Genomic DNA, 25613 nt, shown 5'->3' on the forward strand with positions numbered 1-25613 from the left:
TTCTATTTTCATAATTTAATTTTCAAAACTCCAATTCTCAAATAATTTGCTAATTTCTTTCAAATTTAATTTCCAAAGTTCCAATTCCTTAATTTAATTTTCAAAACTCTAATTCTCAAATGATTTTTAAAAATTCCAATTCTTTCAAATTTAATTTCCAAAGTTCCAATTCTTAAATTTAATTCCCAAGACTCCAATTTTCAAATAAATTTCAAAAATCTAATTTTCTCTCGAACGATTTTAATTTCACTCCAGTTCTCAAATAATCTTCTGTTCCTCTTAATTTTACATAAGCAAGAATGAATTCTTCATAATTCTAAAACAACGGAATTTGTGAGACTAATTCATGAAAGATAAATTGGGCTTTGGTGGGGGCCCTACATATGATCTCTTTTGATTGTCAACTGTTATGCTTAATGTATATTGTTTGATCTTTGTTTTGCACTTTGATATGCATGTGATATATTTTGTATTCGTTATTATGCACTAACTTTGTTTCATGATAACACTTCATAACCTATTGTTGAGGTACGCTCTCACTCTCTCTTTGTTCATTTATTCATTATCATGACTTGTTTTTGATCTATGATCTCTTTGGTATCCATTGATCTCCTAGTTAATTGTCATGCATGCCTCACCTTATTTAGTAAAGACCCTTTTTTAGGGGCTTAGAGAGGTGTTTTCGGTCTTTTACCGTACCTTCCCAATAAGTAACCTGACCCTCGGACCCAGACTTGATTTGCACAAACATGTTTTTCTTTCAGGAGTCACACTTTAGGGTTTTTCTTTCTTATTTTGTTTTCCCTTTAAAAATAAAACAAAAATAAGTGGCGACTCCACGTCATTTTCTAAAAAAGTAAATCATTTTCAAATAAAAATCGAGCTTGTCATCGAGTGGAAGTGCATGAGCCGAAATGCGGGGTCCACAGTATCATATACAATAAAAATAGAAATGAATATCAAACATTATAATGTAATTTATCACTATTTTAAATATGATATAATTTATTTTGTTATTATGAGTTTTTATTTGTTTGGCATTAAAATTTATAAATAATGGGTTTTATACTAGTTGAAATATATATGATTTAAGCACTAATTTTTAAATTTATTAATGTATTTTAAGTCAATTTCGCATTCATTTTTCTTACAATCTTGTACCTAATTTCTTAAAGTCGTATTTGGTACTAGGATGACTTTTTACAGAAGTAACTTAACATATGATTAGTGTGATCTAGCCATCATTTTTCTTTTTATACACAACTAACTTAAAAAGTGCATTGTATGTGACCTAGGAAGAAAACCAAAGAAAATACATTAGAATAATAGCTATCATTGTTCTTTTCATGGTAAGTAACTTAGAAAATGTGTTGCATGTACTCTAGGAAAATCAAAGGAAAATATTTATATATATATATATAAAACAAAGGGTGAGGGGAAGTAAGTTAGAAAATGTGCTCCATGTGGTTTAGGAAGAAAATAAAAAAAAAAAAGAAAAAGGGAAAGACATAAAAGGTCAAAGATAATTTAAAAAATATGTTTCATACTATCAAAGAAAATATCACAATAAAAAAAGAGGGGGAGGGATAATGATTGGGAGTCTTTTAGATCATATAATTGATTAGAAGGATATAAAAGATTGATATTTCACCTGAGGATGGCAATAGGGCGGCTTTAGGATGGTTCATCCTTGTCCCAACCCAATCTCATTTATTTATATTTATTCTCATTTTCACCAAAAATAAATAAAAAAAATAAAAAATAAACAAGGTAAGGTACGTATAAGAAATTCTCATACCCGTGCCTGCTCTACCACATTTTTTAAAAAAAAAAAATTTAAATTTTATTTTTAAAAAATATATGATTTATAAATTAAGAAATATTAGAAATATTTATAATTTATTTTTATGAAAACTATTATTTTATTTATGTTAAAAAAAGTTGAAAAATGACAAAAAAAAAATTCAACTAAAATAGTTTTTTTTTATTTGAATCAGGACAAAGTCATATATGAACCTACCTCAATCCATACCAAGTGTTTAAAAATTTCTCAAACCAATCCCAAACTCATTTATCTTTATTCTAAACCCTCCCCCATTAACGGCAAGGTAGGGCAAGTACCCAAAAAAATATGTTTTATTGTCATCCCTAATTTCACCTGATAACCAATGAATTTTACTTTGATTGTTCCTCAATATATTCAACTATTTGACTATATTAAAAAAAAAAAGTCCAAATGCCTTTTTATTTTTGTCTTTTTCTACTATTTCATTTTTACCTCTTTATATTAAAATTAATCCCCTAACATAGCAACCTAGATGTTACAACTAGGCTAAGAAAAAAAAAAGTTTCGAGAAGAAAAAAATTAAGTGATATATGAGACATGAAATTATGCTTTTAATGTCTGCATATTTATTAAAATATGTGGACAATATAATCCAAGTGAGAAAACATGAAATGGAAAACTAATTTAGCCATAAACAACCCCTACAAAATAAAAAAGTAAGTGCATATTTGGATACAATTTTTATTTTTTTATTTTTAAAATAAAAAATCTTATATATATGAAAAGTAAGCAGATATTTTGTATATGTGGAAATACTTTCTAAATTTCTAAAATTTAGGAAAGTAATCACTCACTTCTTTAAATTTTAAAATTTTGAAAAGACTTTTAAGAATGGTTATTTGATTAAAATGGTAATTGGAAACCCAATTTTGGAAATCTAACACTTCATCTTTTTTTTTTTTGGTCTCATTTTGACAAAAATACTATTATTGTTTTCTTATAAAAATAATTTTTTTAAAAAATATATTGTAAATAACTGAAATAGTCAATGACATTTATATAAAAAAAGGGTTACTCTCTAAATAAAAAAATGAGAGGGGATAAATTCTCAAATATAGGAAATATTTCATCCAATTTAACCAATTATTTCTAAAAAATTTCTCTTTGTTTAAAATTTTTTGTATTTTGTAAAAGAGTTCTTATTTTTTAAAAATAAAAAATAAAAAATATATCCAAACACCTAGAAAATATACCATTATCTGTGAACAATGTGATACAAAGGAGAAGTGGATATAGCCAAATTCCAAAAGAAAGAACAAATACACAGAATTATCGATACGGCCATCTACAAGTGATAAACTCTCTTAGGGGTCAACAAGTTTACAAATTGTCCTCAAGTCCACGAGACACACTTTGAAATTTTGATCATTTAAAATTTTTAATTATGCCCTTTTATTTCTTTTCCTTTTATTATTATTTAATTTTTCTATTTTTTATGCTCTTTATTTATCTTTTCCTTTGAAAACATTTTTATTTTCATTTTTTAATCCTTAAAGCTTGTAAGCTTTATGAAGAAAATTTATTCCGATTTATTTAGCCTTTTGTGCTTTATACAGTACATTAAGGCTAATTTTATTATTATTATTATCATTATTATTATTATTGTTATGTTGTTGTAGTTTTTACCATTATTATTATAATTATTAAATATTATTATTATTATTATTATTATTATTATTATTTATGATATTAATTAATTTTATGTCATGTCTATTATTAATATTAATAGTAAAATTACTATTTTCTTGATTAATACTATTAACATTTATTCATATTATGTATATTTTATAAGTATCACTAATCATATTTTTATTATTACCATGTTATCTATATAAACAAATCTTAGAAGGTGATTTCATTTGTTTTCTTTTAATTTAAAAAGTGTATAAGTTTTATTATAAAAATCATTCATAATAGTAATTCATTAAGTATATAATGTTAATGTATCGATGTTATGCATTGATATAGAAGCCAAAGTATAGGTATAACCCAAATTAACCTTTAACATTCCATCTACTATAAATTAACCTTAGATGTCACTATTTTTATATAAGATTTATGATTTTTTTGTACATTAAAAATGAGTTAATTGTTGTAAATCAACAGAAAATTATGTAGAGAAAAAAAAATGAAAATTTAATTGGAAAATTTGTATTGTCGGATCCAATCAAGGTCAAATAGGATTTCTTCTTAAATAAATTAACTCTATTGCATCTCATTGAATTTAAAAGTTTAGAGCATTGTAACCTGATTTATTCCAAAATCTATTCACAAATTCACACATCCAAGATCTATACATTTGCAATGAATCTAGTCTAATGCTAGCATTCAAAGTATCATTAAGTATCATGTTTGTCAAAACTATGATAGTTTTTAAAAGAATTTTAATCTCAATGGATGATTTTCATGAATTTGAAGATAGGAATTGAAATTTACTACAAAGAAAAGCAATCACACTTGATATTTGCTTTGGAATACCCCTCCTCTAGATATGAAAAGGTTTGGTCACCAATCATAGAGAATTTGGCTTCACTCTCCATGTTTGGTTGCTGAGAAAATGATGGAAAATGAAAGAAAATAAGATTTATTGAAAAATGAATCTAACCTCTCTTTAAAAACCCTCCCTAATCTCTTAGGAAACATATTTTCCTCCTCTAAATCAAACTATTTATAGGTAGTTACAACTCAATAACCAACCAATCATTAAGTGTCATATCATCTAAAAACTACTAACAAACAAAACCTAAAAGTCCTAATTACTAAACTCATTACATACAAATCGCAAAAACTCAAAAATTTTAAAGTTGAAAGCTATTTATCAAATTTTCGACAGTAGGTAATAGAAAATCAACACATCGTAATAACCCTTTATTCATTTTGTTTTTCAACACTTAATATCGAATTGATTTAATACATATCAGAAACTTTGACCTATGGGTGAGACCCTAAAATGGTCATATATCCCTATGGATTAAGTTAGTACTATTGATGGAGGTTGGTGGCAACGAGCATTCTCAATTGAGGTATCACGATATCTCATAGATTGAGATAGTGTGTCCTTTTAGGTGATCCAAAGGAGATCTGATTTAGAATACTATGGTCATAACATCTCCTTTAATGGAAATTTTACATATGCTCCTTAGAGTAAGATTTTGTCAATTTTTGACATAATAAGTGAGATCTGTAACTCAAGGATTTGAGAGGTAATCATGATAGGTGATAGAACTATATTGTTATATTACAAACATCAATTCATGGGGAGTTTACATATAGTGGATAGTAGGTTACAAACCTAAGCTTCGTCTCGTTGTTATTTATATAAGGTATTGGATTACAATTGATTCTCTTTAGTGGAATGTTGAATTTACTTCAAAATTGGATTTTGAAGGAGCCAATACTCTTATTGGTCCTAGTGGTCCTCACTCTAAGCTCATATACCATAATAACATGGTTTATGAGGGTTGGATTAGTTCTAGGTTCACTCTTATGCATAAAGACGTTTTGATAATTACGTAAGGTTACATGGGGGATAGTGAACAAGTTTTCTAGATTTGGCTAATTATTCTGGTTAATTAATCAATTAATACCTATTTTGAGCTAGATTAAGTGACCCAAGCCTTGATGGCCTTAAATCACTTAAGCCCAATAGAAAAACCCTATAAATACTCTCTTATAGGTTAAGGTTTCTATCACTTTTTGAGAGATGATCATCTTGCATTTCTAAAGAGATAGAGAGCTTAGGATTTCTCTCTTCCAAATCCCACACTTTGGAGTGTCAAGATTATGGTTTGAATTATCGGGAAGAAAGTCTTGGGTGTACAAGACCTCTAGACTTTTCAAGTTTCATATTCACCGAGCATAATTGACTTAGGAACATCTAAAAAAAAGTAAAGATTTCTAAGGCTTCCTGGATCCTACATTTGTAAAAAAAATTTATTTTGCTTTTGTTGCATAGGATCTAGAAGCCTAGGGTAGTTTGCATACACCTAGATGATTCGGGGTATGGCAATAAAGAGAACCAAGGTTCCCAATAACTGGTATCAAAGCTTTAGGATAGGATTTTTCATGTTAGATCTGCTTTAAGGTGTGCTAACTCTATTTTGCAAGGCTTGTTTTTCATCCCATGGCCCTAGGGATGAATATATGTGGGTTTTCTATATAATATGATGGTTATAATTATGATTGGATTGTTTGTTTTTCCTAGAATGGGTTGTAAGCTCTACATTTAAGAGCATAAGATATTTTTTGGTTGCAAAAATCTCTCTTTTATTAGATTGATTATAAACTCCATTAGGATTTTTGTGATGTAAAAAATTGTTTTTATCAATCTTATAACCCATAGAAGGCAAGAAAGTAACCTAGGACATCAATCATAGCTATCTTCACTCCCACTTTAGCTAAGGTAAGTTTTCGATGGAGAAAACGGTCGAAAAACAAAGTTGAAGCAGCCTCAGGTGCATAGGAAAAGGATACAACACTCAAGCGGTCACTTATAACACTCAAGTGTATGACTAATCAAGTAGTGTTTCCAATGGTGATAAGTTGATTCCAACATCCTAAAAAAAAATTCGGCCGTTCAAGCACAGGTGACTACAAATGCATAGTAAGGAAAGACAACAACATAAAAGTGGTCATTTTTCGGATTTTTGTAATAGATTAGGGTTTTTGTGTAACTAACCCCATTTTTGGTTGTAGGATTATTTTGGTAAATTTGGATTTTTTATGCACATGGGTTACCAATTTTATGTAACAAGATCCCTAAGGCCATGGGAAGCAATTTATTATTTTATGTTATATGTTAAATAAATAATCAATTGAAAAAGTAATTTTGGATTTTTCTTAAAGAAAATATATTTTCATGAGAAGGTTTTCCAATGAACTGGTTGTTGTTAAAGGTCATTGCTATTCTTTTTTGGATTATCCACTTGGTTGGATTGATAGTTCTTCAGACTCTCTCATATAAGAAAAAAAGAACTACACATATCATTGGTTCTCCAGGCTCTTTCTCCTTGAAAGAAGGAAACTTTTTTGTATATAGATAGTCCAAGGATAAAGGAATAAGAGAGAGATTCTTTTAACATAGGAGTCCAAGCTTAAAAAATAAATAACGGATTTGAAAAATCTCATGATAGAGAATTTATTTTAAGAAAGGTTACCAAAATTACTAAAAGTTTATCTTTTCAAAAGATTAAAGAGGAGAGGGCCTTAGAAAAGCCCATGACCTCCATTGTCAAGCTTATCTTAATTTAGATTCATCACCACCCTCACAATGGGTTGGGCCCTAGGAACCAAGGGACATGGACTCTCTTTATGAACAAGGCTTGACATATTTATAGTAGGAGCAATGATTACTACTCAAAAAGTGCTATTTCATAGCTTGTAAATAACTCTTTTAAACACTTTTGAGTAGTAGTTATTACCTTTTAACCCAATTAACATATTAAGGACCCTTGCAATCTATTCTAATCAAATTGTGTTAAGTTTTGGTGTTTTGATAGCTTTTTGATCGCCAAAGCAATCTAAGATTGAGGAGAGTTCTTTGGAATCCATGGCAAAAGATGTCCGGACAGTGCGTCCGGACACACCATTGGAGAGCGGCAGAACGTGGGCTATAGCAAGGCTTGCTCACTTTAGTCAATGTTTTCCATCCAGAAAACATATTCGGATAGTTTATGCTATTGTCCGGATGGAGCTGCGCTGGATAGCATTGCGCCGCCTTTCCGCTTGGGGAATCCGGATAGCCATGCGCGCTCCGTGTCATCCGGGAGAAGGGTCCCTACACCTTGCACACGCAGACGGTCCCCCCTGCGCAGCATAGCTCAGTTCACCCGGGGAAGAATTCCGTACGCCGACATTTTACATCCGGATATCTCACATCCGGATGGGAGAGGAGGATGTTTCAACTTCTCCGGTCAGACATATCCGGATCCTCTGGTAGCGCCTACCCAATCAGACATGCACAGCTGCAGTGTTCTCCTGAAGCTTCCTGATATTTCCGACCGACATTTTGTGATATTTTAGGATATTTTGCTTTAGATATTTGTTGTCTAAATCCCCAAACTCTCCTTGTAATCCACCAATTATAGGATTCCTTAGTTATTAAGTAAGTAAAAAGGGTGAATAACCTTATATATATAGTTTGTAATTTTCTTTACAAAAAAATCGAAAATATATTGATCTATTATGTAATCGGGAGAAGAAAGAAATATATTTCATAGAGCACTTGCTGTGTTTTTCCTGCATATAATTGTTTTCTCATTAGTTTTCTTACTAGCCAAACAAGCTCTGAGGATGTTTCCTCAGAGAATGAGTGGCTAGACTTTTAGTTCCTTGGAGTTAAGGTTACAGGGAAAGGTTCCAAGTGCAAGAATTAGTAGCTTTGTGGTTTCAGTCATTAATGAAGAGAAAGTGTGATCCTTTAATGATTTCTATGTTTTTAGTTAACTTAAAACACCTTCAATTCACTTGAGCCAATACTTGGTAAGATACGTGATCTTCGTCCCTGAAGATGCACTTGTTTATCTCTTGCGAGCTTTTGGGAAGTGACTTGGAGGTAGGATTTTCTAGAATTGCCAACACTTGGTAAGCTTTTGGACTCCAAGGAGACGTCTATTAGTTATCTCTTGTGAGCTTGAGAAGGGAAGTCCAAGGTTAAAGATCACCTTGAATGGCAAATGCTAGGTGTGAGGCACGAGCCATTGCAAGTTGCATCAGTGAGAGGGAATTAGAGCTGAAATCCATTTAAAGGTTACATCTGTATAGTACCGGTTAGAGAATTGACTATATGTTAATTCTCTAATGCGAGGAAATGAACCAAATGACCGGAGCTCTGTTTTTGCATAAGCAACCTCCCCTGTGAACCTAAACCTCTAAGGAATGTTTTTCTTCATAAGTAATTTCCATTACTTTCTTTACCGTTAGTTTAAACCAAACCTTTTTCATCCAAAAATTATGTTTTCTTTTAAAGCTAACCTTGAAATGAAAAGGCACCAATTCAGCTTTGAATTGGTATCATTTATGAATTGAAAACCCTTCCCAGTGAACGATCCTAGAGCCACTATGCTATAGTAGCTTTGTCTTTGCTACCCTGGTTCATGGTGTAATAGGTTATAAATTTTTTTTATTACTCCCTCAATTAAGGAGCACTAGCTGGACGTGAATCAACTGATACACCGACTGGGCATGAATCAAATGGCGCCGTTGTCGGGGAAGGTGTCAACTTCATAGTGATATTATTTCAGGGTACTTATGGTTTTCATCACAAGTTTGGTGAGTTTTCTCTCATTTTACTAACTCTTTTAGTTGTTTCTTTTACTTGTTTATATTCTAGCATAAATTTTAATTTAGTTTTAGTTAATCGAACTTTTTTTTGGTAGTTTTGTTTTTGTTTTCCTCTGTTTTTGTTTTTCTTTCTTTGTTACAGTTGATACTAGTTGTGTATGCCAAAGTGGATACGAGATTGTGGAGGAAGGCTTATTAAACTTGAAACACCTCATAACAAGGAGTTGGAAGTAATCTTGAACATCATGGAAACTACACCTGAGGATCAGCATAGTCACCATGATCATCAGGACAATCCCATTGAATTCTGATCAATGAGGGACCGTATGCATCCACCTCGTATGAGTGCACCATCATGTATAGTGCCCCCTACAGAGCAGCTAGTGATCAGACCCCATATTGTGCCACTTCTGCCAACTTTCCATGGAATGGAAAGTGAGAATCCCTATGCCCATATCAAGGAATTTGAAGATGTTTGTAATACATTCCGAGAGGGTGGAGCTTCCATCGACCTGATGAGGCTTAAACTATTTCATTTTACTTTAAAGGATAAGGCCAAGATTTGGCTTAATTCTTTAAGGCCAAGGAGTGTCCGCACTTGGACTGATTTACAAGTTGAATTCCTCAAGAAGTTTTTTCCTACTCACAGAACAAATGGGTTGAAGAGACAAATCTCAAACTTTTCTGCAAAAGAAAATGAGAAGTTCTATGAATGTTGGGAAAGGTATATGGAGGCCATCAATGCTTGTCCTCATCATGGCTTTGATACATGGCTCTTGGTGAGCTATTTTTATGATGGGATGTCTTCCTCCATGAAGCAAATTCTTGAAACCATGTGTGGGGGAGATTTTATGAGTAAGAATCCGGAAGAAGCCATGGACTTTTTAAGTTATGTATATGAGGTATCAAGAGGATGGGATGAGCCCAACTCAAGAGAAATGGGAAGAATGAAAGCTCCTGTAAATCCAAAGGGTGGAATGTACATGTTAAGTGAAGACATGGACATGAAAGCTAAGGTGGCAACAATGTCAAGGAGGTTGGAAGAACTTGAGTTGAAAAAAATGCATGAAGTCCAAACCATTTCCGAGACACAAGCCCATGTCATGCCATGCACCATTTGCCAATCATGTGATCATGTGGTAGATGAGTGCCCAACCATCCTAGCTGTGAGGGAGATGTTAGGTGATCAAGCCAATGTTGTGGAGCAATTTAGGCCCAACAACAATGTACCTTATGGAAACACCTATAATTCAAGCTGGAAAAACCATCCAAATCTTTCTTGGAAACCAAGGCCACCTCCATACCAACCACAAGCTCAAACCCAAGCACCCCAACAAACCTCTTCAGTGGAGCAAGCCATTGTGAACCTAAGTAAAGTCATGGGTGACTTTGTGGGTGAACAAAAGGCAATCAACTCCCAATTGCACCAAAAGATTGAAAATGTTGAAAGTTCTCAAATTAAGAGAATGGAAGGGATGCAAAATGATCTATCTCAGAAGATAGATAATATTCAATACTCCATCTCTAGGCTTACCAACCTCAACACAGTGAATGAGAAAGGAAAGTTTCCCTCTCAACCAAACCAAAATCCAAAGGGTGTTCATGAAGTTGAAACCCAAGATGGGGAGTCTTCAAAGTTGAGGGAGGTCAAAGCTGTGATCACCTTGAGGAGTGGGAAGGAGGTTGATCAACCCTTGCCTAAGGTGAGGCAAGATGAAGAACTCATGTCAAGGAGAACCTTGGTTAAAGAGAGCAATAACCAAGAAGAGAAGAGTGGGAAGAAAAATGCATCTAAATCAAGCATTGAAGAAGAGCCAAGGATAGTGATTAAAGAGGATATGATGAAGAAACATATGCCTCCCCCTTTTCCTCAAGCTTTACATGGAAAGAAGGGAATCAAGAATTCATCAGAAATTCTTGAAGTTTTGAGACAAGTGAAGGTGAATATACCCTTACTTGATATGATCAAGCAAGTCCCCACATATGCAAAAATTTTAAAGGACTTGTGCACGGTCAAGAGAGGGTTAAATGTGACAAAGAAGGCATTCCTCACTGAGCAAGTAAGTGTCATCATTCAGTGTAAGTCTCCAGTTAAGTACAAAGATCCGGGATGTCCCACAATTTCAGTCAACATTGGAGGGACACATGTGGAGAAGGCTTTACTAGACTTGGGGGCAAGTGTGAATTTGCTCTCATACTCTGTGTATAAGCAACTGGGACTTGGAGAATTGAAGCCCATAGCCATCACTCTCTCCTTAGCTGATAAGTCAGTCAAAATCCCAAGGGGGGGTGATAGAGGATGTTCTAGTTCAAGTGGACAAATTCTACTATCCCGTGGATTTTGTGGTGCTTGATACTGATCCCACTGTAAAGGAAGCAAATAATGTGCCAATCATCCTTGGGAGACCTTTCCTAGCTACCTCCAATGCCATCATCAATTGTAGGAATGGGGTGATGCAGCTCACATTTGGAAACATGACCTTGGAACTAAACATATTCCACCTATGCAAGAGGCATCTTCACCCCGAAGAGGAGGAAGGATTGGAGGAGGTGTGCTTGATCAACACTTTGGTTGAAGAGCATTGTGACAAGAATATAGAAGAGCGCTTGAATGAAAGCCTTAAAGTGCTTGAAGAAGGGTTACCTGAACCCTCTGATGTGTTACCCATCATGTCTCCTTGGAGGAGAATGGAAAAGATCTTACCCTTGTTCAATAAGGAGGACTCACAAGGAGCAGATAGGGAGGACCCTCCAAAGTTAGTTTTGAAGCCACTTCCTGTTGATTTGAAGTATGCATATTTGGAGGATGATGAGAAATGTCCAGTGGTGGTTTCTTCAACTCTCACAAGTGATCAAGAGGATAGTCTTTTGGGAGTCCTCAGAAAATGCAAAAAGGTCATTAGATGGCAAATTTCTGATCTGAAAGGGATTAGCCCTCTGTTATGCACCCACCATATCTACATGGAGGAAGATGCAAAACCAGTAAGGCAGCACCAGAGGAGGTTGAATCCTCATATGCAAGAGGTGGTAAGGGGTGAAGTTCTGAAGCTACTTCAAGCAAGGATCATATATCCCATTTCAGATAGCTTGTGGGTGAACCTAACCCAAGTAGTCCCAAAGAAATCTGGAATTACTGTGATCCAGAATGAGAAAGGGGAGGAAGTCTCTACACGTCTTACCTCAGGATGGAGGGTGTGTATAGACTACAGGAGGTTGAATTCAGTGACTAGGAAGGACCATTTCCCATTGCCTTTCATGGACCAAGTCCTTGAGAGAGTCTCAGGGCATCCTTTCTACTATTTTTTGGATGGTTACTCGGGGTACTTCCAAATAGAGATTGATTTGGAAGATCAAGAAAAGACAACCTTCACTTGCCCCTTTGGTACTTTTGCCTATAGGAGGATGCCCTTTGGTCTATGTAATGCACCTGCAACTTTCCAAAGATGTATGTTAAGCATCTTCAGTGATATGGTAGAGCACATCATGGAAGTCTTCATGGATGACATCACTGTATATGGAGGTTCTTATAAGGACTGTTTGTTGCATTTAGAAACTGTTCTCCAAAGATGTATTGAGAAAGACCTAGTGCTAAATTGGGAGAAGTGCCATCTTATGGTACAACAAGGAATTGTCTTAGGACATATAATCTTCAAGAATGGCATTGAGGTAGATAAGGCAAAGGTGGAGCTAATTGTTAAGTTTCCACCTCCTACAAATGTTAAAGGAATTAGGCAATTCCTAGGACATGCCGGGTTCTATAGGAGGTTCATTAAGGATTTCTCAAAAATCTCAAAACCTCTTTGTGAACTCTTGGTAAAGGATGCCAAGTTTGTGTGGGATGAGAAATGTCAGAAAAGTTTTGAGGAACTGAAGCAATTCCTCACAACTGCACCAATATTGAGAGCCCCAAATTGGAAATTACCTTTTGAGGTAATGTGTGATGCAAGTGATTTTGCTATGGGGGCTGTTTTGGGGCAAAGAGAAGATGGAAAGCCCTATGTGATTTATTATGCAAGCAAAACTTTGAATGAGGCTCAAAGAAACTACACAACTACTGAGAAGGAGTTGTTGACAGTAGTTTTTGCCTTGGATAAGTTTCGTGCCTATTTGGTAGGGTTCTTTATAGTGGTGTTCACTGACCATTTTGCTTTGAAGTACTTGCTAACCAAGCAAGATGCCAAGGCAAGATTGATAAGATGTATCATTTTGCTTCAAGAATTCAATCTCCAAATCCGGGATAAAAATGGAGTAGAAAATGTGGTAGCTGACCACTTGTCAAGACTTGTGATAGCACATGACTCACATGGTCTACCTATCAATGATGACTTCCTTGAGGAGTTTCTCATGTCAATAGAGGTAGCTCCATGGTATTCTCACATTGCAAATTACTTGGTTACTGGAAAAATTCCAAGTGAGTGGAGTGCCCAAGACAAGAAGCATTTCTTTGCTAAGATCCATGCCTATTATTGGGAAGAGCCCTTCCTTTTCAAGTATTGTGCAGATCAGATCATAAGAAAGTGTGTCCCCGAAGAAGAGCAACAAGGGATCCTTAGCCATTGTCATGAGAATGCATGTGGAGGCCATTTTGCTTCCCAGAAAACAGTCATGAAGGTGTTGCAATTAGGGTTTACTTGGCCATCGCTTTTCAAAGATTCCCACATCATGTGTAGGAGTTGTGATAGATGCCAAAGACTCGGGAAGCTTAAAAAAAGAAACCAAATGCCCATGAACCCCATCCTTGTAGTTGATCTTTTTGATGTTTGGGGTATTGACTTCATGGGACCTTTCCCAATGTCTTTTGGTAACTCTTATATATTGGTGGGGGTGGACTATGTTTCCAAATGGGTGGAGGCAATCCCCTATAAACATAATGATCACAAGGTGGTTCTCAAATTTCTTAAGGAGAACATCTTCTCAAGATTTGGGGTACCCAAGGCCATAATCAATGATAGAGGTACTCATTTTTGCAACAAACCTTTTGAAGCCTTATTAGCCAAGTATGGAGTGAAGCATAAGGTAGCTACACCTTATCATCCTCAAACTTCCGGGCAAGTAGAGCTAGCAAACAGGGAAATAAAAAACATACTGATGAAGGTGGTGAATGTGAATAGGAAGGATTGGTCTATTAAGCTCCTGGATTCATTATGGGCTTATAGGACCACTTATAAGACCATTCTTGGAATGTCTCCTTATCGTCTTGTCTACGGCAAAGCATGCCACCTCCCTGTGGAAGTTGAATATAAAGCTTAGTAGGCAATCAAGAGGTTGAACATGGACTTGATCAGAGCTGGGGAAAAGAGGTGCTTAGACCTTAATGAGATGGAGGAATTAAGAAATGATGCTTACATCAATTCAAAAATTGCAAAAGAGAGGTTGAAGAAATGGCATGATCAGTTGGTAAATCAGAAGAATTTTACCAAGGGACAAAGAGTCTTGCTTTACGACTCTAAACTTCATCTTTTTCCGGGCAAATTGAAATCAAGGTGGACGAGTCCTTTCATAATTCATGACGTGCAATCAAATGGAGTAGTGGAACTACTCAATTCCAATGGCATAGACACCTTCAGAGTCAATGGTCATCACCTCAAGCCATTCATTGAACCGTTCAAGCCAGAAAAGGAGGAAATCAACCTCCTTGAGCCACAAAAATCCTGATCAGAGAAGGGTTAGATGGACTTGGTTTCACCAAAGTCCATAATTTTGTTAAATATGTTAATTTTTAAGTTTTGTAAATTATTGGATTGTAATTTTGGTCTTAAATTATGTTAATTGTAACTAACTTTTTTAATGATTAAAATCAGCAGGAGCAGATTCTTGCCACTCAAGCCCAGCACACTGTCATCCTAAGATTGACAGTACATCAGCTCCTGAGCATACCATTCCCACCTCATCCAGAGCCTCCTATAGGAGAGGCCGCTGAGCCATCACTCCGCGTCATCAAGGAGGTACCACTTCCTCCCTATTTTTCAATCGCTTTTGTCCCATTGAGGACAATGTTCCGCTTGGTTGGGAGAAGAGTTGAGGAAGGACGTTTTTGTTCTTAATGCTAAGTTATTTTGGTAATTTAGTTTCTTTTTGCTTAATTTTAATATTTTTAAGTTTTTATTCTACTCTCCATGGTTATTAAGGAAAAATTTTCAAATTGAAATGGGAGAAATTGAATTTTTGTCTTTTTACTTGACTTAGAGTTTGTATTATGCTTACTAAAGTTGATGAATTATTGAAACTTCTATTGAATTCAACCTTAGTTCTTCCACTTTAAGCTATCCACACACTGTTGACAATAGGTTCCGATTATAAGATGAAAACTATTTCTCTCTTGACTTAGGAAAATTTTAGACTTGGTACCGTTGACCTCACTTAATAGTGTTGGGACACCTTGTAAAAGGCCAATGAGCCTTTGGAAAAAAAAAAAAAAAAGGAAGAAAAAAATGTTTACTTGTCTTGAAACCCGAGCAAGGTCTGAGGGGTATATGGTGAAAATCTTTAAAACCTGGTGCCCTAAGCCTTCATTGGTTGGGAGTCACCGACATCAATGCTCGTTACAAGGGTGGATAGGTGGAGTTTAACATACTGTAGGTGTTTGGGTATTAAAATTTCATTCTCAAAAGTCCGGGGTAAAATCTGAGGAGTTAGTGGTTGAAAAATCTTTAAAGCTTGATGCCCTAAACCTTAATTGGTTGGGAGTCATCGATGGACCCCCGTTACATGGACAATTTAAAAAAAAAAAAAAAAACCTTTAAGCCTTGAACTCCTACAATGAAAAAAAATTTGTGAAAAAAGAGGTGCGTTCTTAGCCTATTGGAGGTTGACCAGTTTGCTAAGCTTTGAAAAAGAACTAGGTTGGGGGGAGAGATTAGTTAAACATACTATATTCGGAAACTAATAAATATCACGTAGATTTTTGTGAAAAAGTAAGGTTTGACCCTTTGGAAGTGGAAACTCTTTTAAAGCTTAAATTTGCATAACGCCTTCTCTTTAAGAATTGTGATTAGATAAGTTATTTAATAACTCTTGATGAAGTTTGAGTTTTATTTCTTTAATGTTCCATGTGAGAGTTAGATCATCATGCCACTAGAAAATTGTTTTTAGATCAACATGATGTTGTAAATTATAGTACTGTTTATTTTTATTTTTCTCTCTTTTATTGCTAAGGGACTAGCAATATGTCAGTTGGGGGGAGTGACTACTACTCAAAAAATGTTATTTCATAGCTTGTAAATAACTCTTTTAAACACTTTTGAGTAGTAGTTATTACCTTTTAACCCAATTAACATATTAAGGACCCTTGCAATCTATTCTAATCAAATTATGTTAAGTTTTGGTGTTTTGATAGCTTTTTGATCGCCAAAGCAATCTAAGATTGAGGAGAGTTCTTTGGAATCCATGGCAAAAGATGTCCGGACAATGCGTCCGGACACCATTGGAGAGCGACGGAATGTGGGCTATAGTAAGGCTTGCTCACTTTAGTCAATGTTTTCCATCCAGAAAACATATTCGGATAGTTTATGCTATCGTCCGGATGGAGTTGCACCGGATAGCATTGCGCTGCCTTTCCGCTTGGGGAATCCAGATAGCCATGCGCGCTCCGTGTCATCCGGGAGAAGGGTCCCTACACCTTGCACACGCAGACGGTCCCCCTTGCGCAACATAGCTCAGTTCACCCGGGGAAGAATTCCGTACGCCGACATTTTACATCTGGATATCTCACATCCGGATGGGAGAGGAGGATGTTTCAACTTCTTCAGTCAGACATATCCGGATCCTCTGGTAGCGCCTACCCAATCAGACATGCACAGCTGCAGTGTTCTCCTGAAGCTTCCTGATATTTCCGACCGACATTTTGTGATATTTTGGGATATTTTGCTTTAGATATTTGTTGTCTAAATCCCCAAACTCTCCTTGTAATCCACCAATTATAAGATTCCTTAGTTATTAAGTAAGTAAAAAGGGTGAATAACCTTATATATATAGTTTGTAATTTTCTTTACAAAAAAATTGAAAATATATCGATCTATTATGTAATCGGGAGAAGAAAGAAATATATTTCACAGAGCACTTGCTGTGTTTTTCCTGCATATAATTGTTTTCCCATTAGTTTTCTTACTAGCCAAACAAGCTCTGAGGATGTTTCCTCAGAGAATGAGTGGCTAGACTTTTAGTTCCTTGGAGTTAAGGTTGCAGGGAAAGGTTCCAAGTGCAAGAATTAGTAGCTTTGTGGTTTCAGTCATTAATGAAGAGAAAGTGTGATCCTTTAATGATTTCTATGTTTTTAGTTAACTTAAAACACCTTCAATTCACTTGAGCCAATACTTGGTAAGACACGTGATCTTCGTCCATGAAGATGCACTTGTTTATCTCTTGCGAGCTTTTGGGAAGTGACTTGGAGGTAGGATTTTCTAGAATTGCCAACACTTGGTAAGCTTTTGGACTCCAAGGAGACGTCCATTAGTTATCTCTTGTGAGCTTGAGAAGGGAAGTCCAAGGTTAAAGATCACCTTGAATGGCAAATGCTAGGTGAGAGGCACGAGCCATTGCAAGTTGTATCAGTGAGAGGGAATTAGAGCTGAAATCCATTTAAAGGTTACATCTGTACAGTACCGGTTAGAGAATTGACTATATGTTAATTCTCTAATGCGAGGAAATGAACCAAATGACCGGAGCTCTATTTTTGCATAAGCAACCTCCCCTGTGAACCTAAACCTCCAAGGAATGTTTTTCTTCATAAGTAATTTCCATTACTTTCTTTACCGTTAGTTTAAACCAAACCTTTTTCATCCAAAAATTATGTTTTCTTTTAAAGCTAACCTTGAAATGAAAAGGCACCAATTTAGCTTTGAATTGGTATCATTTATGAATTGAAAACCCTTCCCAGTGAACGATCCTAGAGCCACTATGCTATAGTAGCTTTGTCTTTGCTACCCTAGTTCATGGTGTAATAGGTTATAAATTTTGTTGATTACTCTCTCAATTAAGGAGCACCAGCTGGACATGAATCAGTTGATACACCGACTGGACATGAATCAAGCAACCACCCCCATGATGGGGTTACTTACTTGGTGACATTAATAACTCAAGGACAATGGTTATACACTTAAGGCCGAATAGCCCACCATGGTCTCACTTGCATAGTCCATGAGCCAAATAAAAAGGTATTTTGATCTTCCTTTATATACCATTCATGGTTAAGATAGGGAGATCAATCTGAGAGGGTCTCTAACTAGTAAAGAATAAGGTTCTGACCTATCCCACATAGGCTTGATTCTTATGATACTAGATACCTTGCAAAAGGATATGTAGTTTAAGAGCACTGCATTTTTTCTAAACTAATTATCAACTTATTTTGTATACTCAATTAATTATTACATGGTTTTATTTCTGTTACAAATATTATGTCTTTTAATTAGATTAATCTCATTCTTACTACTAATAAATTGACCAGGACAAACCATGTGGATTGAAAAGGAATCTAGACATATTACTCACTTCAGATGAGCTAAAATGGGTAACTAAGGAAATTGTTCTTTCTATCTCTAATGAACATTTCACTCAAGAGGAGAAGGACAATTATCATAGTTGGCAGAGGGCAGATCAGAAGACCAAGTGTATCATACTTGGGTCTTTGTATAATGTGCTACAACATCAACATGTGTTTATGCCAACAACTTATGATATTCTTATCAATCTCCATGAGATATTTGGTGGCAAAGGCAAGCTAGCTAGGAAATCTGCTCTTAATGTTATTATTGATAATAGATGTTAGAAAGAGTTCCCATTAGATATCATATAATCCATATGACTGAACTCTTTAACAAGATAGAGATCCTTGGAGCTGAGATCGAAAGAGAAACCCAAGTTAACGCGATTTTAAAGACCTTGTCAGATTCTTTCAAGCAGTTCAAGCATAATATGAATAAGATGGTGATAAGCGTAACCAAACTAATGATGGGATTTTCAAGGACCAGAGAGGTATTCATATGGTAGTGAAAGGTTCTTCATGTTCTTCTATTCAGAAGAAGAAGAATACTATAGAGTCCACCAAGCAGTAGGGAAAATTTAAGGGCAAGGGAAAGAAGAAGAAGAGCAAAGGTAAGGGCAAATGTTTCCTTTGTGGTCTAAAAGGCCACTAGAAGAAGGAATGCCCTAAGTTCTTGAAAAGATCGTTAAGTAAACATCATTCTCTTCTAGTTGAATCATGTTCAGTGTTGGATTCCACTAATTCTTGGTGGATAGATTCTAGAGCTACTAATCATGTCTATAACTCGTTATAGGGGGGTTTCAACTAAGGAGAAGGCTGAATGATGGGGATATGTACTTAGCATTTCTGAAGCTAGATTTGCTATGTAAGCACTGGGAGATGTTACCCTTATCTTTTTTTATAGTAGTCTTCTAGTATAAAAAATTGTCTTTATGTTCTTGAGTTTAAGAAAAAAATTGATTTTGGTTTCTAGTTTATGTAAACTAAATTATTCATTTTTTTTATAATAAATAAGTTGTATTAAATTAAGTGTTTTATTCATATGCTCAGGATCATTGATAGATAGTTTTGTCATGTTTTTTCATTATCTATTTTGCCAAGGAATGAGAATTATCATATCTCACAGAAAATGAAAGAACCTAGCACTAATCAAACACAGTTTTGGCACTTATACCTAAGTCATATTAATCTAAATAGGATCCAAAGACTGGTTAAGTCTGGAATAATACTATCTCATTTGATTTTAAAAGACCTTCTAATTTGTGAATCTTATATAGAAGGTAAAATGACCAAGAGACCCTTTATTGCTAAAGGATATAGAGCCAAGGGGTGTTTGGAGCTGGGGCATATTAATGTGTGTGGGCCTCTTAATGTCCATACATGGGAATCATATGACTATTTCATCATGTTTATAGATGATTGCTTTAGGTTCCGATATGTTTACTTGATGCATAGGAAGTCTAATGCCTTGGACAAATTCATTGAATTTAAGGTAGAATTGAAAAACCTATTGGGTAAACATATCAAGACACTTTGATCTAATCGAGATGGTCAGTACATGTTTACTTAGTTTAATTCTTTTTTCAAGGAGCATGGGATTATATCCCAATTGAGTGCACCTAGAACTCCATAACAAAATGAAGTAGTGGAAAAAAGAAATCAAATGTTGATAGTCATGGTAAAATCTATGATGATTTTCTAATCACTTCCCGTATCCTTTTGGGGATATGCCTTAGATACTGCAACTTACTTTCTCAACCTAGTGACTTCTAAGACAGTACCTTTAACTCCTATAAAGATGTGGAAAGGTCGCAAACCTAGTTTGCAACATATTCACATTTGGGGATGCTCGACACATGTGTTGAAACCAAAGGTGTAAGTTGGAAGCAAGGTCTGAGGTATGGTTATTTATAGGGTATTCAAAAGAAACGAGAAGGCATTACTTTTATAATCAGGTCAAAGGTATTTGTTAGTACAAATGCTAGATTTTTGGAAAATGATTATATGATGAGTAACAGGCCAAAACATGATATAGATTAAAGGACACTTGAAGACACTCCCACATTAGCACAAGGGACTTTAGGTCTAGAGGCTCTTACACCTATCATTCCAGTTAGTTCTAGTACACCGATGCCTCGTCATAGTTGGAGGGTTATTATACAACTAGATAGGTTCATGTATTTGGGAGAGTCTTTCAAGGATATTCTAAAGGAACATGAGAATGATCTCATAGATTATGATAAAGCAATGAACAATGATGATGTTATTATTTGACAAAGAGCTATGGAGGCAAAGTTAGAATCTAAGTATTCTAATAAAGTCTAGGATCTTGTAGAAGCACCTGAAGAGATAAAACCCATAGGGTGCAAGTGGGTCTACAAAAGGAAGAAAGGGGTGATTACTACTCAAAAAGTGATATTTCATAGCTTTTAATTAACTCTTTTAAACACTTTTGAGTAGTAGTTATCACCTTTTAACTCAATTGGCATGTTAAGGACCCTTGCAATCAATTTTAATAAAAAATGTGTTAAGTTTTGGTGTTTTGATAGCTTTTTTATCACCAAAACAATATGAGATTGAGGAGAGTTCTTTGGAATTCATGCAAGGAGTATACCCAGACAGGGCGTCCGGATACACCATCGGAGGGCGTTCGGACCACATATCCGGATAGCATTTGCACCCGGCTGCCGCCATTTGCATCCGGTGATTCATGCCCAATTGGTGTCTCAGCTGATTCGTGTCCAACTGGTGCTCCTTGATTAAGGGAGTAATCAACAAAATTTATAACCTATTACACCATATACTAGGGTAGCAAAGAAAAAGCTACTATAGCATAGTGGCTCTAGGATCGTTCACTGGGAAGGGTTTTCAAATTACAAATGATACCAATTCAAAGTGAATTGGTGCTATTTCATTTCAAGGTTAGCTTAAGAAATAAAACACAAACTTTGGTTGAAAAAGGTTTAGATTTAAACTAACGTCACAGCAAGTAATGGAAATTACTTATGAAGAAAAAACATTCCTTGGAGATTTAGTTTAACAGGGGAGGTTCCTCATGCAAAAGCATAGCTCCGGTCAGATGGTTCATTCTATCGCTGATTACTACCCAAAAAGTGCTATTTTACACCTTTAATTCATTATGTTTTAAGCACTTTCGTGTAGTATTTCTCCATCTTTATTCCAATTGGCATGTTAAGGACTTAGCAATGACTTCTAATCATATTTGTGGCTAGTTTTAGTGTTTTGGCAGCTTTTTGGATCATTAAGACAAGCCAAGTAAAGGAGAGAAGCAAAGAGGAAAAAACAAGCAAAGTGAAGAAAACAGAGGACAGCAGCTGCAGTCTTCCTTCGCACTTTTGGAGCACTTTCCGAAGTCCATTTTCTACATTCTATATACCATTTCAAAGCTAAGGAAGTCAAAAATCCAACGCTTCAAACCGTGTACGATTTGGAGCTGAAATGAGGAAGATATGGCCTTCGGAAGACAACTGCATCAAGCCATGGGAACACCATTTCGCAAGGTGAATTTCACTTTGCGAAAATTTCGCAAGGAGATTTTCTTCATGGTGCGAAATTTGGCCACTTCGCACCATGAAGAACCACCTTGCGAAATTTCGCAAGGTGGCTTTTCACCTTGCGAAATTTGGACCCTTCATCTTTCCCCTTTCGAAAATGCCTTTGAAATCCTCTGTTTCTCCACGCACGCACCACCGACTTCCCAGATATTTTTAGCTTGATATTTTCTCGTGTAAATTCCTTTTGTAACCTTGTATTCAGCCGACATAAGGCTTTATCTTGTAATTTTGCTATATATGGAGGTGCACAACACCTCCACAAAGGATTGGATATTGGGGAATCGATCCTCTGTACATTAACTTAGAAATATATAAAGCTTTGTTTTTCTCTCTTCTCTTGTTCTTCCCCATTTCTATTTTCTTAGTAGCCAAACAGCCTCTGAGGGCTTTTCCTCAGAGGATGATTGGCTAAAACTTTTAGTTTCTCAAAGTATGGATGTTATGTGATGGCTTGGATGCAATCCCATGGAAATTTCTCGCACCTGGAAGGTAAGGTAGTCGTTTTTCATTAATGGTTCATTAATGCAAAGTTTGGTTTTTATTTCCTTTGGACAACTTCCAACGGCCAATACTTGATAAGCTTTTGGATTTCTATCCATTAGTTATCTCCTATGAGCTATTGGAAGGTGAGGTTTTCAATTCCAAGTTTTGCATTAATCCGTTAGAACCAATTTCAATGGCCATTGAAAGGTGAGTTTATCACTTGGAATGACTTTGAGTTGCCAATATTTGGTAAGCTTTTGGATTTAGACCATTAGTTATCTCTTACGAGCCATTCAAAGAAAGTCTAAGGTGAATAACCATTGATGAAATTCACTACCATCTGTTTTGCCATTTTAAAGGATTAAAACTTGATTTGCTAAATCCATACCGGTTCGGGAAGCAAGCATCACCATAGTTGCAACCCCAATGCGAGGAGCCTATCCTGAGATTTCCAATTTGCATAAGAGCCAGAGCATAGCTATCTTATCTTTGAGAAACTTGTTTTTACACCCTTTCATTTTAGTCTTTAATGTTAGCTTAGATTAGTTTAAATCTTTCTAAAACATTTACATCTTCTTTTAAAGCTAACATCCATAAGAAAATCACCTATTTTCCTAATTTGAATATCACTAGTGTTTGCGAAAACCCTTCCCAGTGAACGATCCTAGAACCACTATGCTATAGTAGCTTGGCTACTTTAGTACTAGTATTTAAGGTATAAATTTTGTTGATACGCCTTTAAAGCTAAGCTACCATGAGTCGCATCAAATGGCGCCGTTGCCGGGGAAGGTGCCACAAGCACAGTGAAGCAACCATTAAGGGTAACTTGTGATCTTCATCACAAGTTTGGTGAGTTTTCTTATAATTTTTTTTTTTTTAGTTTAGTTTTTATTTAGTTAAATTTTTTATTCTCTTTTCTTTTATTTTTGTTTTAATTTCAATTTGTGCATTCCTTGTTGGATTCGAGACCAAGAGGGAACCCTGGTACAAGTTAAAGAAAAGAGCCTTAGTTGAATATCATTTTTTTTAGAAATGGAAATTCCACATGAAGATCAAAGCTCTCATTATGATCATGAGAAGGACAAATTTGCATACTTATCTATGAGGGATCGGATTGAATTAGGGAAAAGGCAAGTTCAACAAAGCCAATGGGGTAGTAAGTATGCTTTGAATGAAGACATGAGCATGAAGGCAAAGCTAGCATCTATGGCTAGAAGGATAGAAGAGTTTGAATTGAGGAACGTGCATACTGAAGCACAACCACAAGCCATGCCAACTTCATTTGAGTATATAAACCATCCCAACCTTACAACCCAACCTCAACCTCAACCATCAATGAGTACATCTTCATTGGAGCAAGCCATTTTGAAGATAAGCAAAGTCATGGAGGACTTTGTAGGTGAGCAACAAAAGATCAACTCTCATCTTAATGAAAAGATTGATAATTTGGAGAGTTCAATAAATGTAAGAATGGAGGGGGTTTATAATGATCTATCACTAAGGATAGAAAAAGTTCAAGACTCCATTGAGAAGCTCACCAATCTCGACATAGCAAGGGGGAAAAGGAAGCTTCCTCCTCAACCCCACCATAACCTTCAAGGAACTAATGCAAAAAGATCAAGGAAAGTGTTGAAGATCGACACTTTGGTGGGGGATTGCTATGACAACTCTATGAACCAACCTTCCATTGAAAATCATAAGGTTCAAGATGATAAAGGGTTACCTGAACCCTTTAAAGCATCCACTTCTCCAGGGAAGAGAAAAGAAACGAATTCCCTTGGACCAAATGGGAAGGATGCCAATTTTGTTTGGGATCCAGGGGGAATTCAGCATGAAGTGGGTGTGTGAGTGAGGATGAGCTAAATAGTTCATCTTCTTTTTGGGGTACATGCTATCAGCTTCATTTAAATTCTATGCTTTCTTTAAGTTTATGCATGTTTTAGTTTGAATTCTTAGCTTTAATTTAGTTTTAATATGTTTTTAAGATGAGTTTTGAAGTGTTCATGCAGGTACGATGCTTGAAAAAATCGAAATGGAGGTGAAACAGAGGAAACAGGGGAGCCAAAATGCATAAGCAGAGCTCTCAATAGAATTTCGCACCATGAACACACTCAGTGCGAATTTTTCGCACAGTGACAGTGCATGGTGCGAAAAGGAATTTTTATACATTTTGGAAAACCAAGCCTCTCGGGATGCTATCTTCGCACCTCAATTACCAGTGCGAAAACTTTCGCACCTTGTTTATCTTGGTGCGAAATGATTTTCAAGCTAATTTCTAAAAACAAAGCTCTTGGGAAGGCCTTTTTCTTGAATTCCATGTTTTTCCAAGTTTAAAAATTCATGAATGCATTTCCAAACCTTTTGTTTTCAAATCCAAACCCAATTTCTTCCAAAAACAAACACCATTCTAAGCCAAAAATACTATTCACCTTCTTCCACAACCTCCATAGCCGCACACCACCATTCTTAATTCTCCACCCTTCACCAATTTTCTAGTTTTCTCCCATTAGAAACCTTCCCTTCATCCATTCTAAGCCTTAGGAACCCAATTTTAGAAATCCCATCCATCCAAAACTTTTTAAAAATCGAATTTCAAAACCATTCCATGTAGGGCCGTCCACTTTGATTTTCATTTTCCATCATTTAATTTTGTTTTTCATCATTTAAAAACTACCCAAACACCTTAGGAATCTTGTTTAGAGCCTAACCATACCTTTTAAAAAACCATTTTTGAATTTTTTCCCAAAACTTGGAAAACACACAGTCGGGCTTCAAAGGAGGTGAACAGTGACTATGCCAATTTTGGCACTCACTGTTCACTCCTCCTTTGTTTTCCCCTGTTTTAGCCAAAAAATCTTCAATTTTAACACCCCTACAAGCTACATTCAAATGTCATTGCAACTTATATGAGTATACCATCATGGCATGGACCCTTTGAGCCTTGTCCTCA

General features: G+C 35.5%; 1 non-coding gene across 1 annotated transcript; it reads right to left on the bottom strand.

The window, feature by feature from the left end:
- Nucleotides 1-9783: 9783 nt before the first annotated feature.
- LOC132253697 (small nucleolar RNA R71) lies at nucleotides 9784-9890 on the bottom strand. The gene has a single exon (XR_009465583.1). It is a non-coding gene; the product is annotated as a small nucleolar RNA R71 (small nucleolar RNA).
- Nucleotides 9891-25613: the final 15723 nt, after the last annotated feature.

Source organism: Vitis vinifera, chromosome 4 (assembly GCF_030704535.1).
Source record: "Vitis vinifera cultivar Pinot Noir 40024 chromosome 4, ASM3070453v1".
Taxonomy (NCBI): domain Eukaryota; kingdom Viridiplantae; phylum Streptophyta; class Magnoliopsida; order Vitales; family Vitaceae; genus Vitis; species Vitis vinifera.